General features: G+C 42.9%; 1 protein-coding gene and 1 long non-coding RNA gene across 3 annotated transcripts in view; one reads left to right on the forward strand and one right to left on the reverse strand.

The window, feature by feature from the left end:
* Nucleotides 1–3,894, reverse strand: part of LOC106147044 — a 102,511-nt gene extending 98,617 nt beyond the window's left edge. For both annotated transcript variants that reach the window (XR_001231738.1, XR_001231737.1), the window contains exon 1: nucleotides 3,721–3,894. This is a non-coding gene — a long non-coding RNA (uncharacterized LOC106147044). The remainder of the gene's footprint in view (nucleotides 1–3,720) is intronic.
* The window catches only part of Adra1b (adrenoceptor alpha 1B), a gene marked incomplete in the record, with an annotated part of 54,225 nt that overhangs the window by 13,167 nt on the left and 28,490 nt on the right, over nucleotides 1–12,568 (forward strand).

Below are 12,568 nucleotides of genomic sequence, written 5' to 3' on the forward strand. Positions count from 1 at the left end.
GTCAGACCCTGAGATAGTAGGAGACAGAAATCAGCACCAACAGGTTCAACAGTCCAGAGCAAGATTGATTACGAGAGGGTGAAGAGTAAAGGATGCCACTTTCAGTGTGTGTTTCGTGGGAAGCAGGAGTGATCGCAAATGTTGGCTTTGAAGTTTTTAAATAAATATTGGTTAGTTCCCTTGCTCTAGTTACTCAAACAAGTGGCTGAGCTGGGATTTGAATGGCCAGCTGGCTGGCCCTGAATGCTGACTGAAGGAGTGAATAAATGCAAGGGGTGGATCAATTACAGCACAGGATCAACAGTGTCATCTAGAGGAAGGGAGTCCAGGCAGAGAAAAGGGCAGGCTGAGATGCAGTTTGGTGGAGAAAGCAAGGGAGGTGTGATCGGGGGTCTTGTAAGGCCAGAGTAAGCGTGGGGGAAGGGACACCCTCATCCTAAACATCATCACCCCTCCTGGTCAGCTTTTATAGCACAGTGCGTCAGCCCAGGGTGCAGGAGACTCTGCCCTCACTGGAAGCCTTGTGTTTGAGGAGTCTGTCAACACTCTCGGACACACCCCTCAGCAGCACATCTGAAGCCCCTTTGAACACTCAAGTGCCCCTTTCTGGTGTGAGCACACGCACTGTGCTATAAAAGCTGACCAATGAGCAGTGTAGGCTGAAACGCTCAGAAACAGAATGTTCCAGCACAGGCAAGAGCACCATTCCTCACGGAGCCCCATTTAGATTTTCCTGGGGTATCTGCCCAGGGTATCCTGCTCCTCTCAAACTTTCTCTCTTTCCTGCTGGGTTGAATTTGGGGCTTGGCTTGACACACGTTTTGAAATTCTTTAAGACAGAGTTTGCTGCCAGGCTAACACGCACAGCTTCAAGCTAAGCTTAGCACTTTGGAAGGGCCTCAAAAGGAGGTTAAACTGGGACCAAGGGCAAGCCAGGCTCACTGTCATTCGCAGGCACCAGCCCCGGGGCTCACACCACCAGCACTGGGCAGAGATCCAGACAGGCAGCTGGTCAGGGAGGAGGAAGATCCATCAACTAGAACAACAACAAAAAAATTAAATCTCCAATTCATACATTCAGCCTATGAGTTGTCCCCAGGCACCTAGAGAGGGTGGTGAGGCCTCCCCCTGTTTCTAGGGACTGCCATCCCCCACAGGCACATTTGTGAGTCACTGTCCCAAGCCTTTTGGAATCAACCTTAACAGAAGTGCTCTTGGGGTTTTGTTCCACTGACCACTCTGGTAATCTGATAAAGCCCCTTCTCACAACAAGCATCCAAAATAAAAGACGTAGGATTTCAAAACAAACCACTTATACTGAAATACATTTATTATCATATTGAAAAACAAATTTATTGTAGAGTTTTTAAAAAGTCCTCCTTAGTGTATCAGATAAACAAGACCTAGCAGCAAGTCGTACAAATAACTACCATAATTTTGAAGTAGTGACAAGTGGAAATATTTCAAGATATCTGCAACAAATGCAAAATGATATCATAAATCTGACTTCTATTGCTGACAAATCCTGCTGATTTTATTGTGGCGTGTTGCCTGCATTCTTGTTGAAGGAAATGCAAATTTCACCATTTCAACTTTTCAGCCAAAAGTTAATTTTGTTTGTTTCTTGTTTAGCTTGTTTAAGTATTTTTCCCATCCAAGTTCAAGTTCATGGACCTCCTAGCCCCAGAATAAGAACTTTGCCTTAGGATATCACAAAGATGTACTTCAGAATGTGAGGTTTTCTAGACTCTATTCTTGTGGGATAGAGATGATACAGATAGATTTCTTAGGACCAGGAGGAAGTTGGACTATCCCAGCATGCTTTGTAACTATTTTGAATGCGTACTTGCAGCAGTTGTTTTAATCAGCTAGCTTGTGTATTTTAAAATGATGCATAGACTTTTATTAAATCAGAAAGAAGAAAAAAGAAAACACTGAGAAAAGTCTTTCTGCTCTGTCCGACACCAGGTTCCCACCTACTCAACACTTTTTTCCACAGCACTAAAAAGTCACCAGAATATTTGTGTATGCCTCTAGAAATATTCTATTTATGACATTCATACCCATATGTGCATATGTAAGTATAGAGTGTGTACACATGTATGTGTTTCTACTCTTTCTTCTTTCTAGTGGTGTTACTTTATAAACTCTTCAGTGAGAGTTACATTTTTTATTAAACAGCATATTTTAGCTCTAGTTCTGTGTCAGAATACTGCATTAGAATCTGTGTTAAAGTTACTGTTCTCTTTTGTCATGACTGCATACTAATCCATGGATTAGTATGGTTTGTGCTAGTTTACTTAACCAATTTCCCAATTGAGTGATGTTTAAATTACTTTTTATCTTTTGCTACTACAATTTTGCAATTAATTTCTAGAAATGGAATTGCTGAGGCAAGGAATATTTGGTATCTTAGCTTTTAACTTGAACATGATCAATTAAATAAAGAATTTTAAATATAATAAAATGTAAGCTAGGCGTGGTAGCACATGCTTGTAATTCCAGGAGATGGGAGGCTGAGGCAGGAGGACTGTTGTGAGTTCAAGGCCAGCCTGAGCTACAAAGCGAGCTCAAGACCAGCCCGAACTGCACAGTGAGACCCTGTCTCAAAAAAGACAAAAAAAATATAATAAAATGTAAAGTGGTATTAAAAACAAATAGGATAGCCAAGTGTGGTGGCGCATACCTGTAATCCCAGCACTCAGGAGGCTGAGGCAGGAGGATTGTTGAGAGTTTGAGACCAGCCTGGGCTACAAAGTGAGCTCAAGGCCAGCCTGAACTGCATGGCAAGACCCTGCCTCAAAAACACATGCACAAAAAAAAAGGTTAGCCAGGCATGGTCACCCATGCTTGTAACCCCAGCATTTGGGAGGCTAAGACAGGAGGATCACCATGAGTTCAAGGCCAGCCTGAGGTACATAGTGAATTCACGATCAGCCTGAACTACATAGCAAGACTCTGTCTCAAAAAAGTAAAAATAAAATAATAAGTTAGATGTGTATCTATTAACCTATCATTTAGGGGGGATGTTCATGAGATCTAAAACATTATTTCCTGGAAAGGCAAGTAATTGAGGAATGCATAATTCCATTTTTAAAAGCTTACTAACTTACTCATTTTGAACGCTAGGGTAGAGTGAGTGGGAGTGAATTATTAGCTTATGTCTTCTGTATTATTTTACATGTTGTGAGGAGAAAATACTCTGTGATTAAGAGCATCATATTTAAAAGTGTAATCAGATATAGACTGGGTTTCAATAGGGTTCTAGTGGGAAGTATTACACTGTTAAGATTTTAGAAGGAAAGCTGTCAATGGGCAAAAAAAGAAGAGATTGTTGTCTTCTTTTTTTATCTAATCTTACCAGGATCTTAATTATGTCTAGAATACTCCAGATCAACTTTGACTCTTCCATCTGCTGGCTCTACCCCTGCTCACTCTTCCAGTTCAGAAACACACTGTCAGGTTGTTTGTGGCTTTTTTTTTTTTTTTTTTCTCAAAATAAGAATTTTCTTGCAGTAGTAAAAAGTATATTAAATATATACTTTTGTATAAATGTTAACATACAAATTTTAAAGTATATTAAATTTTAACATAAAATTAAGCAAGGTAGAAAGAGGGAAAGTCACCCAGAAGTGTACCACCTGTCTTAGTCCATGTTGGCTACCACAACAAAGTATCTCAAACTGGGGGATTTGTAAAAACATCAAATGTATTGCTTACAGTTCTGGAGGCTGGGAATCTTCTTTCAGCAGTAATTCAAGATCAAGACGGTGCCATATTGTGTCTGTTAAGGACCCATTTCTCATAGATGTTGCCTCATATGTGTCCTCCGCTCCCTCAGACCTGACCCTGCTTGTATAGACTCTGCCTTTATGACCTAATCACCCCTCAGACATCCCATCTCAACACCACTGCCCTGGGGATTAACTTTTAACATACAAATTTAAGGGATTAGGAAGAAACTCGAATATTCACACCATAGCACCATCTATATTACCATCTTTGACATTTTCCAATGTAAGTTTCCAGAAGACAGAGATACACACATTGAATCACCAAGGACTTTTTTTCATTAATTATCCAGCATGGATGTCTTGCCGTATCTATACATTAGAGTCTTTTTCCCCATTTTTTAATGCTGTACAGGATTTCATAGTAGATGATCCTATAATACACTTAACTAATCCAGTTACATAAGCAACCCACTTACATAAATAAGACCTGTATAAGGTACCCCATTCACTCGGTACAAGTGTAGAGTTAAAAGTATGACCTTTTTATATCCCTGGCCCAAGCCATCTAATTCCCCTCATTGGAGGTAACTACGGTTACCAGTTTCTTGTATATCCTTTCAGAGATAGTCTACACGTCTGTGAATGTATCTATGTATTCTTTTCAATGGAAATAACATTCTATGCTTTTTTTCACTACACAGTGTGTCTCAAAGACCTTTTCACCTCACTACAAGTAGAGTAGTTTGATTCATTTTTGTAGCTGCATAGTATTCTATTTTTTCCCAATAGTTCCTTATGGACAAACATTTAGATTGTTTTAAATTTTTCTGTTACTAAAAAATAATATTCTTATAGATGCTTCACCATTTTCCACATGAGTAAATATATCTATAAGATACAGTCCTGGAAGTGGACCATATGGAGTAACTGTTTTAATTTTTATAAATATTTCCAAACCATTCTCCATAAAGATAGAATCGATTATATTTCCATAACTAACATTTGAGGGTGCCAACCTATTCCCCAAGTGTTACTACACTTTTGATTGTTTTTAATCTTGATAGGTGAAGTTTTGTGAATGAGGTTAAGCATCATTTCCTGTGTTTAAGGTAATCCTCCCTCTCTTGATCTACATTTGGTTTCCATGTTTAGCTAGGATAAATATTCTGATTGAGATTGTTTTCCTTACTATCTTATACACTTGCCTGCTGTTTAGGATTTCCTTAGGATAAAGTATACTTTGTATAATCAGATCTACAGGCAGGCTCAGGAGAAAGACCTCAGACATGCACTGCCCAATTATCCTGTGGAAAGAGTGTAACAATTTACTCTCCTATTAAGCGGTTTCAGCCTGGAGGGGTGGGGGAGTTGTGCTGATAGCTCCTAAATGCCTGGGACTTCAGAAGCTTCAGGGCTTTGCCTGACAAGCTTCCCTTCCAAGGAGATAAGATGGATTGAAAGCTTTGAACCCTTCCAGCTGACTTGGTGTCAGCTTCCCAGAGCTGAGGACTAGCTAGCTGCCCTCTTAGGACACAACACCCCATCTGTCAGGGAGCCTAGGGTGGCAGGGGTCTGGAACGTGTGTGTTTGACCCAAGTTCCAAGAACAAAAAGCAGTCACCCACCGTGTGTAAATGTACTGGAGCTCTTGGACAGCAGGCAGGCCCACCATGGTCTACATCAGTAGTTCGCAGCTCAGGGGTGATGTTTTAGCTAAAACCATTTTTAAAAAAGTAAAAGAAAACACCTGTTGGCACACCTCAGAACAATTGCATTTGCAGCCCTCAGGGTGAGTTAATAAGGAAGGATCTCTTCAAACCGGCCCCACTCGACCTGCAATCCAGGGAATGTGGTGGGCAGTCTCTATTTAGACAAGAGCACACGCACCTAATTGTAGTTGCAAAATTCGAATTGGCCCTGGAAAAGGTGCCAGTCTCACAAATAGAAAATTCACTTGCGCACCACTCGGAAGAAAAGAACCGACCCATTGAGCAGATTCTGCTAGGGAAGAGGCTCTCTGAGAAGATGTTCATGGGTCCTGGCTGGTCAGGGACGTAACTTACTGCTGACCTTGAACTGCTAATCTGGAAGGAGAGGCCAGGTTATTTTCAGACTGTACTACATCTAGAGATGTTGGAACCAGCAGCAAGGACAAAGCAGAGATGAGGTGAACCTTGACCCATTGCCACAAGGTCTGAGGACCCAGGGGAGGCCCCTAAGCCAGAGCCTGGCCTCAGCCTGTGACTCTCAGAATTTGACCAGGGAAGCCCTGCCTGCTGCCCGCCTCTGTGAGTGCTACCCCGGTTTGATGAAAAGAGTTAGTGCCTTGTCTCCTCGGAACATCCTTGTCAGCTCGTCAAGACTCCTACTGAGTAGCTGCAGGGACCGCCAGGAGGAGCAGGAACCACAGCGAGAGACTGCCACTCAATTCTCCAAGCCTCGGTTAATGCATCTGTAAAACGCAACTGCAGTCACCCACCTTACAGAACTGTGGTGAGGGATAAACAAGAAGTAAGTGAAGAGGGCCCACTGGGATCCAAATACTAGTAAATATTTCATAAGCACCAGCTATTAGTGTACATGAAGCCTTTTAGATAGCACCCGCTTTGGAGGAGATATTTAATGAATACCTATAAATATTACTGTGATGATGAAAAATTCTATGAATGGGTGGTGGGTTGGGCAGACCAAAATGGTACAGGTTCCTTTTCATTAAATCATGGGGGATTCCTCTATTAAGAAATGCAAAAATAAATAAATAAATAAATAAACAAGTTTTATTAAACAGGGTGTAATGGCCCCATGGTTGGAATGTATTGGAAGACTTTAATACCTGTACTCGTGCGTGTCTCGTTTAAAATGTGTTTTAATAATTATGAGGTGTTTTAGAAACTCCAAAATTTTAAAATAATTTAAGAGACACCCATTAATTCTCCACCGAGATTTAACAAATACACGTTGCCAAATTTACAGCAGATCTAAAGTGATACCAATGTATCTAAGTGGGCCTCCACCCCTCGGTCCTCTTCCCCGCTTTCCCAGAGGTGATGCCACGGCACCCGAGATTGAGTGGACTCTTCTCTGCGCATGCTCACACAGGAGCTCTCAGGAGCAAGGAGCACAGCCGTGGAGACTGTGGCTCTGGATTGTTAATCCTACATTTAGACTCTGCTCCTGCTCCTGGACTAGCTGTGTGGCTTCCCACGGATGGCTCGGCTTCTCCTCTCCTTCCTTTTTTCCTTCCTTTTTAAAATGAGACAAGTAACACCAACTTTACCAGGTTGCAAGGTGGAATTAGATTATTCCTAGAAACCAGTGGTTCTTAACACAGGAGGATTTTGTGCATCAGACCCACCAGGGGACAGTGAGTTATATCAGTGTGGGAAGACTTCTTTTTCTTTTTTCTCTTTTCTTTCTTCTTTTTCCATTGAGGGGTGGTACTGGCATCTAGTGGGAGAGGCCAGGGCTGCTGCTAAACACCGTATTGTGTCCGGGACAGCCTACTACAGAAAAGAATTACCCCACACAAGATGTTGCTATTCTTAAAATAGAGAAACCCTCACGTGAAGCATGCTGCTGCTTTATAAAAACTCAATAAACCTTTGTGCGACAAATATAATAGAATAAATTATTACCACTTGTTTTACATGTAAGACACTGTGGTATCCAGTGAGCTGTCCCTTCTTAGTAAAAAGAATGACAGACAACAGACCCTGCCTTTTCTCTGTGTCTGAGATGTCTAGCCGGTCTGTTAAATCAAAATGACAAATTTACTAAAAAATGTAAACATTTTGGCTAACAGATGAACTGGAAGTTTTTCCTTAGGGCCTACCTCTGCCTTGCTCTTTGTGAAAAACAAATTGTATCAGCACTTTAAGCCACAAAACTGGTTCATTTAAACCATAAATACTCCTTTAACCTAAATAAGCCCAGGGGCTGGCATGGCGATAAATAAATAAAGCATCTTAATTAAGAGGGCATTTTTGGCCCCTGTTCAGGACTGGATCTTGAGAACCCGCAGAGGAAGGGTAGAAAATGGAGAAGAGGAAAGAAGCCAGAACTCTGCTTCCGATTCTCCCCGGCTGAGGCGAACTCAGAGTATCTGGCCTATGGCTGCCTCAGGCGTCAGAGCTACAGCCTGTGCATGTTGAGAGCACCACTGTGACTGGGTCAGCAGCAGGTCCCCAAATGCCAGAGCATCAACACCAGGCAGGCTCTTGTTAGAGACGACAGACCTAGGGCATCACCCCAAAATAAGTGAATCAGAAACTGGGGGTGCCCCCCACAATCTGGATTCTCCACAGCCCTCCAGGTAATACTGATGCTTCCTCAAGTTTAAGGGCCGTTAGCGGACTAAGGCCAGGTCCCACGTTCCAGGTGTGCCCGTTTCCAGCCCCCACTCCAGCCACACGCCTGCCCAGCACAGTCCAGGAGTGGGGGAGCCACTGCTCTGATGGGCACTCTCCCTGGGTCGGATGCTTGGCACATATTCTTTCATTTTCACAACAAGAATGTAAGGGAGATGCTACGTCCTCTTCCAGATGTGCATACACCACAGCTTCGAGAGTTTAAAGAACTGGCCCCGGGCCACACTCACAGAAATAGGCCGCAGCCAGGATCTGAGTCTGGGTGACCCTGATACCAAATCCTATCTTCTTAACAATGACATCACACTGTGGCACCGCGCTGCCCACTGGTGATGAAGACCAACAAAGCACAAACAGATTAGCACTGCTGGGCCTGTGAAGATTTAGTGCTCTGCAGTCACTCTGAGAGTCAGCTGGCTTCAGCTAATTCCTGAGGTTATTAACCTCCAGGGTCCGGATACTGCCCCCCAGAGGTCAACACTGTGGACACTACGATGAGCTCCTAGCCTTTCCTTCTTCCTAGCTGTAGGACTGTGGAGATGATGCAACTTCCCTGCACACAGTTCTCCTCTGTAAATCAGTTATAATAATGCATTCATAACACACTTATTAGAATTAAATGGAGTAATAAATATGAACATATCTCTCCCAGTCCCTTGTGTACAATGGAGACTAATTAACTGTTAGTTTTCTTCCATTCTCCCCTTTATATCAACAACTACCAGAACTACTCCATCCAGGATTGATTCTCTGGAAGTCTCCTTTATTGATCAATTAGTTAATTTGAGAAGCTAATCCTCCCGGAGCTTTTAATTCATAATAATGGTTTTCTGTGTTTGCCTCCAAAATAATATTTGCATTTCAACCAAGGGCCCTTCGTCCTCAAAATTTCGCAGCCATGAAGTGATTCTTGATGAAACTGTTCAGGGATGTGGAAGAACAGAGGGGGGAGATTTTCTGCACAAGGAGCCTTCTACTTTCCCCAGTATCACTGCAATGGTGTATCACTGGGTGCAGTGGCCGAGGACTCCCAGAGAATGTGGTAATGAGACAAGAAAGGGAAATATGACTTTAAGGTTGCAGCAGGCTTTGAAGAGAAAAGATGACTAGAGGCATCTGAATCTCAGAATAGGTGTGAATGATGCAAAAAAAAAAAAGGGGGGGGGGACCAAAGAGTAATGAGTCATTTGCCAACATTCAATACAATTGCTCTGGATCTGTGTAGTCAAATACAATAAGGCTTCATTAAATAGTAGTTATAACAACTAATAAGACCCTAATTAAATTAGCTTTCACTGGGCAAGCTGCTTGGAAGGTCCTAATTCGGTTATTTGCAGCCATTGGCCTAGCCTGAAAACAAAAGACCGTTATGGCTTCGGTAGTGCTTAGAAAGCAGGCCTTGCGCAGGAAATGCTAAGGGGCTCTGCATTTGGGGGTGGCCAGTGCACGTGTTTGTTGGTTCTCCCAATATCACAGTGTGCACTCAGAGTAAAGTCCCCCAGTAGGTCCCACTGCTCCGAGGAGCTAAACAATTTTAAAGAAGGAAAGAGCATTTAAAGATGAAAATGCCTGGAGTTTCATTTTACAGATGAGGACACTGAGACTGTGTGAGAAGTTATGAGTCCCCAGCAAGGGGCAGGATCCTCCACCCCACCCCAAATGTTCTTCCACAGTGATCTAGAATAAACATAGAACCTGGTTTCAGAATGTGAGATTGCCGGCACAGATTTTCCTTGGGGAAGGGAGAGGGAAACAAAGAAGGTTAGATTCTCAGAGACTTGCTTTTTGAAACAGGTTGTGCACGCATGCGTGCATACGTGCGTATGTCTGTAGGTGTGTGATGCGCTGAGTGAGGGTAGATCAGCAAAAGGTGTTGTGGCATAATAGCCTTCCTAGAACACGGCTGTGGTGGGGCTTCCCCCTGCTGAACTACCCAGAGGTGACTTCTGAATGCCTGCACATGGCGGTAAAGTTCCTGAACAGCTGGAGTCTAACCTCCCTCCTCTCTCAGGACTGAGCTCAATCAGACTACTCAGTCAGACCAGGATCCCAGTTCTGCCCCTCACCAGCTGTGCAGCCTCAGCTTCCATTTCCTACTTATCACAGGGATGACATTTTGCATATCTCTTGGGCTAATAGGAAAGTTAAAAGACAATAAGCAGGCAAAGCACACGAGAGCCACACTGATGTTCTCCAGCCATGCAGCAGCAGAGCTCCTCCCTGAACACACCTGGCTCGTGCATCCCCCCAAGCCTCTGCAAATGCTGCTCTCTCTGCTGTAACGCCCTCCCCGCTCCTCTGCACTGTGAATTCTCCCAGCTGGAATGTTCGGTTGAAATATCACCTCTCCTTTGCATTCTTCTACAACACCCCAGGCAGGCGACTCTCCCTCTCCTGTGCTTTCTGTGTCCTCACTCCATCGTCATCAAAGCCTGGTCATACAGGGCTGACAGGAGCTTTCTGGTGTCCATCCTCCCCAGAAGGATCTCACTGAAGATAGACCTGGCACACAGTCCGGACTCTGAGAGTGAATAAAACACAGTCACAGGAACTACGAGGCACTGTGAGGAAGGAGCAAGATTGGTTCCAATGTCACTTCCGCTTTGGGACTAGCTGAAATGTGATGAATTCTGTGTGTTCTGACAAAGATTCCTTGCTAGACCAAAATTTAATTAGGCTCCTGAGCCTTCTCCTAGTCACGTCTATTTCCCATCCTTTACAATCCAGTTTTAGTAAAGAAACCCTTTTAAGTCCATTTAGCAAGAACCCCCAGCCTTAATATCTGATCATCTGCAATATCTGACTATGTTCTTCACCCTCTGCCATCCCCCTAGTGACTCACAATCACACTGGCCTGTCTTCAGCAAGCATCCTGTGTGTACAGAAACATCTCCTCGCCCTTGATGCTCTCCATCCACTAACCCCACCCTGCACCTTAGCTACAAACATCCAATTGCCAATTCCGTATCTCCTATGGAGCTCTCTGACGACAAAATCCCTATCTGATGATACTGAATAACATCTTTCCTGCCGCGCTTTAGCAAGTATCATTGAATGATTTTAACAGTACATGCACATACATGAATATACACATACACGTGCATACATGTGAGTGCATACACAAACATGTGTGTATGCATAAACATGAATACACATATGCACCCAAGGCATTAGCCATAATTTCTATGGTAGTTTTTATTCTCACGCATCTCTGTAATGACTATATTGCTCTTTTGATAAGACACAAAAACAACAAAGACAATTCTATAACCCAGTGCACTGAAAGGAACTACATGCAATGCCAATTTTCCAAACACATCCTTCCAAATTTGGGAGTTCCCTGAATTTCAATATGGTGTGGTTTTGATTTGAAGCCTGGCAGTTTCTGGATTTTTTCTGTATGATGTCTGTGACAAGAGCTTGTTTGAAGCTGCAAAGTACACACAAGAAGGTGAATCACTTTCCAAGCATCTTTATAGAAACCTTTTTGGGTATTGTGAGTGTAAGAAGAGGGTAAGTACTGTGCCATCTAAAACAATAGCTCCTGGGGCTGGGGATTTAGCTCAGCGGCAAAGCGCCTGCCTGGCAAGCGCAAGGTCGTGAGTTTGGTTCCCGGTACCAAAGAAAACCAAAAAAATAAAAAAATAAAACAGTAGCTCCTGGCAGCAGGAAGCTAATCAAATTTAAATTTAATTTAATTTAAAATTCAGTTCTTCAGTGATAGCACTCACTTTGCAGGCATTTGGTAGAAAATTCTACTGGACAGTACTGTGTCAGCATGTCTTTCAGCCTGCTCCATGAAGTGTTACTTTTTCCTTAAAAGTACGTATTCATGGAGCTAGGCATGGCGGTACATGCGTGTAATCCCAACAGTGTGGGAGCCTCAGACAGGACAGTGGCAAGTTTGAGCCCAGACTGGGCAGCTTAGCAACTTAGCAAGACCAATCTCAAAGTAAAACGAAAAAAAGGTTGAAGTGGCTACATGCCACTCAGTGAAAAAGCCCTGGGTCCAACCCCTAGTACCAAAATATACCAATGTAAAATAGTGTAGCCATTCTGGAAAACAGTGTGAAGGTGCCTCAAAACATTAAACATAAAGTTGCCTTCTGATGTAGCAATTCCACTCCTAAAATATACTCAAGATTAAGTTAGAAGCATATGCTCCCACAGAAACTTGTACATAAATATTTATGTATTACTATTCACAATGACTAAAAAAGTGGAGATGATCCAAACACCCCCCCAGCTAAATGAAGAATATCAAAACAGGGTGTATCTGTACAATGAAATATTAGTTAGCCTGCCCAAAACAGTTTGCTCATCCCTTGTATCCACAACAGATTGGTTCTAGCCCCACCCTTACTGCCAACTGCAGATGCCAAACCTGTAAATGTTCAAGTCCCTTATACAAAACAGCATGTGATTTGCATATAACCTACGTACAGCATTCTATATACTTTCTTTTTTT

The sequence above is a fragment of the Chinchilla lanigera genome, unplaced genomic scaffold (assembly GCF_000276665.1).
Source record: "Chinchilla lanigera isolate Chin_1 unplaced genomic scaffold, ChiLan1.0 scaffold00007, whole genome shotgun sequence".
NCBI classification, from domain to species: Eukaryota; Metazoa; Chordata; class Mammalia; order Rodentia; family Chinchillidae; genus Chinchilla; species Chinchilla lanigera.